Genomic DNA, 3,696 nt, shown 5'->3' with positions numbered 1-3,696 from the left:
GTGAAACGGAATATTCGAGCGGAGTCGAGTTAAGAGAGGTATTTAAATCAGATCCTTTGCATTTGATTGGGCTGCTAAAAAGTGGGTGGGGCTTAGAGATAAGCGCGATACGGAGCTGCAGAGGACTGTGAGCTCCACACACACCTCCCTCACCTGATGTTAGATCAGGACAAGGACGAAAGAGACATGAATGAATTAGAAGTGCGGTTTTATATGATGGGTGTGGCTGGCTACTCGCCCAAAGTCCCATTTGATTGGATGAACTTCTGTAAACGCCCCTGAGTGCAGGATGAGTCATCGAACATTGGAAATTGAAACATTGCATAGTGAATTTTTGACATATATGTGGCATATAACAAGAGATAAATGAACAATTGACACAGGGAAACAGGATTAAAACTGGGAAAACTTATTTTTTATGTCATGGTTCCTTTAAAAAAGATACATATAAAATACTGTTACGTGTTTTTGATTTGACAGTTTCACTAAGAGACATTTTTTAAGCAAAAATATCGAATACGTTCCAGACGACACAAAAAGTTTATGGGGCTCTCGTTGACTCATTTCTTTCCTTACAGCTGATTTTCTGTCAGCATGAGCAGAGCAATATTTGGACAACCGGCGGCCTGTGCTGATTGGTTGATTCATGGCTTCCTGAGTTGGTAATTGGATGATGACAGCGGAGTGGAACACTAGAGAGTGATGATTGATGGATGGTGCTGCCTCGACTTGCTGTAGCTAAGACGTATGTAGTTTTTGGGTGTGTGTGTGTGTGTGATAGGGAGACATTTCAGGGGCATGGCAGCCCAAAAGAAAGTGTTTCTGGGTAAAATACTTGTAGGAATAAAAGGATGTATGTGAGTCTCTTTCACACCTGAATCCATGTGTGTCTACATGCTTCTGTGCATCCACATGTATGCATATCTCCACCTGAGTGAGTGTGTGTCTCAGAAGAAGACCAACATGAACACCATCTCCACTCCTGTTATGCAGTTCCAGCTTTAAGTGACAGGCCATGTCATCCGCATGCCAAACTCACGCCTCCCTAAACTGATTCTCAGCTCCCAGTGGATTGTGGGTAAGTGAGCAGCAGGTGGGCAGAATAAATGCTTTCAAGACAGTGTCAAATAAACTTGAAGAAATCCAGTATTAAAGCTGAAAAGTATTGCACTCAACAGACACACCAAAAGGACTTCTCTACAAGAGGAGCTGGATGAAAAACACCTCCACAGAGCCGAGGAAGAAAAACTTCAACCACTAAAGCAGGGCAGTCTTGTTCATTATTTAAAAAAACCATCCTGAACATCCACAGTCTCTCACAAGAAGTTTGATCCATGTCTCTGTATGTGGTTTTCACACAGATCCCCACTGTGTATTGTATGTGCATGGCTATGTGTGTGTGTGTGTGTGTTTTTCCCCCCCATTAATGTACGTATCTGTGTGCACACTGTATATTTGTGAGCCGGGTGTTTGTGCAACTACATGTAGCAACTGAGAGTAGAATGATAAGCAAAGCCTGAGGTCATCCATCACACACGATGTCTATAACAAACAAGCAGGAGGAAAAGCAGGGAGCCATGATGGAGCTGAGGCCTCAACACAGCAGCTTGCAGACTAAACAGATGTGTACAGTGGGTGATGTAAATGCCTTCCAGCTGGGGGGAAAAATGGAAGATCTGTTTCCCTTCAAAAAAAAAAAAAAAACCTCCATAAACTGCACTGAAGCTACTATATTCTGTTTGACTAGCCAGATTTGAGCAAGAGAAGATTCCCATGAAAATATTTTTATACAGATTTCTAATCTGAGGCATCATGATGCTTTGTTACGCAGAACCGTCTGAGAAGTTGTCCTTGGAAACTGTTTGGAAAAGGGCAAGCACTTTTAAAAAATACTTGGCAGGTGATTGGATGAGCCATCTGTCTATCAATGTCTATCAATGTCTATAACTGTCTATCAACATCTTACCTTGTAAGACAGCTGAATTCGCAGCGGACACAAGTGCATAACTTGAAGCCTGACGAGATCGATTCTTGCCATGATCTTTTGATGTTGTGAATCCAGCTACCTCACAAGGTAAAAAGACCACTATGACCATCGAAGGCCAGGATCTATGATTGTACATTTTATTCCTACAATATTGTGTCGTCTCATGTAATGTGAACAAAGTCAGTCGGTGGCTGCAGATTAGTAGTTAGTGGTTAAAGGGAAACTTTTTCAATCTGGACCCTTCTTTCCCATTATTTTGTGTCTAAGTGACTAATTGGGACAACCATTTTTGAAATTGGTCCAGTATTGAATGAGAGCGCTGTAGCCAACAGCCAGGCAACAGGCTGCAATGTAATCCGACGGGGCAATAGCACCCCGTCAACGTACGTCCACTAAAAGTGCTTGTTTTTGCCACTGACAGGCTCACATTGTCATTATAAGTGTCTGACAACATTATGGAAAAGACCATACAAAGGAATAAAACGTTTCTCCTTTGCCATTGGCTTGATCTGGTCTGTTTGTTGCTGTGTCTAACCAAGTCTTGCTCAAGGAGAAGTCTCATTGTGAAATGTCTTGACATTTGAGTTGTTGTTGAAATCTGCGAAATATTCAGCCATGACATTGAAAAATTGTTGTCATTAGTCACTTAGACACAAAAAGATGGGTAAACAGGGTCCAAGTTGAAAAATACTGAAGCTTCCCTTTAAAATCTAACAAACTACTCAGCTATAACTCAACTTGAAAAAAAAAATGTATTGAGTCATCGTAATGTCACTGTGAGACTTAACAGCATGTTACACCCTTCAGCGAAGATCCTTGCTGGCAGGTGACAAGAATATCTGTACTTTCAGTGGCGTTATCCACAGCACGGACCATAGAGTCCCAAGAAAATGTAACATTCCCGATTGGTGTCAAATACAGTTCAGTCCATACAATAATATGGCATTACAGGGTATTTTCCAATGCCATATAATTGGTTGGATTGGTCTTATTATTTTGTGTTACATTTGTGTAGCAGTTTAGTTTTAAAAGATGGACAATCATGATTGATGAAAAGATGTGTCATGGCACCAGTGAATATGCACTGTTTTCTAAGAAGCACCCACTTAATTGGATCTTAAACATAAGAATGACTTAATAGTCATCGTTTAATATATATGTTTAATATAATCCCTGAAGCTAATTCTAACTACTAACTCTTTATGAAGCAAAACTACATGTATATTGTTATAGCAAAACAAGGACAAACACACACACACACACACAAATATTTGTACTTCTAAAGTGAAAACGCTATCTGTCCCAAAGTGAGAAACGACCAAAATGTCCTCACTCCCAAGGTCTAAAACTCAAACTGGTCCTAACAAAGATAGATGTACCTACACACACATATTAAATGTGCTTTGCAGGGCAGATCGGCTGAATGGACCATTTCCTATCCGTCTCTCTCTCTTCCTTCATTATGTTCAGCTGTTATCTCCTTTGCTGTTTCTGTTGCTGAGGATGTAAACCCCATGACACACTGTTAGGAAAGTTAGTCTGAAAGGCAGAAATATGACTACCTGATGTAGTAATTAAGTTGTTTGTATGGACTCTATTACCCTCCCACAGATCAGTATGCACCTACAGTAAATACAGTACTTATTTTACCTTCAACAAACCAAGCTGAGGGCTCACATATAAGTCGTTTTCCATTTGAAGAGGTAGTC

At 40.6% G+C, this 3,696-nt stretch overlaps 1 long non-coding RNA gene across 1 annotated transcript; it reads left to right on the top strand.

Annotated features, from left to right (window-relative positions):
• The first annotated feature begins 671 nt into the window (after positions 1-671).
• On the top strand, positions 672-2,571 carry LOC122979199. The gene is made up of 3 exons (XR_006402816.1): positions 672-745; positions 994-1,078; positions 1,179-2,571. It is a non-coding gene; the product is annotated as an uncharacterized LOC122979199 (long non-coding RNA).
• Positions 2,572-3,696: the final 1,125 nt, after the last annotated feature.

The sequence above is a fragment of the Thunnus albacares genome, chromosome 3 (assembly GCF_914725855.1).
Source record: "Thunnus albacares chromosome 3, fThuAlb1.1, whole genome shotgun sequence".
NCBI lineage: Eukaryota > Metazoa > Chordata > Actinopteri > Scombriformes > Scombridae > Thunnus > Thunnus albacares.
The sequence above is the reverse complement of the archived record's forward strand: the minus strand, read 5'-3'. Positions and strand labels throughout refer to the sequence as shown.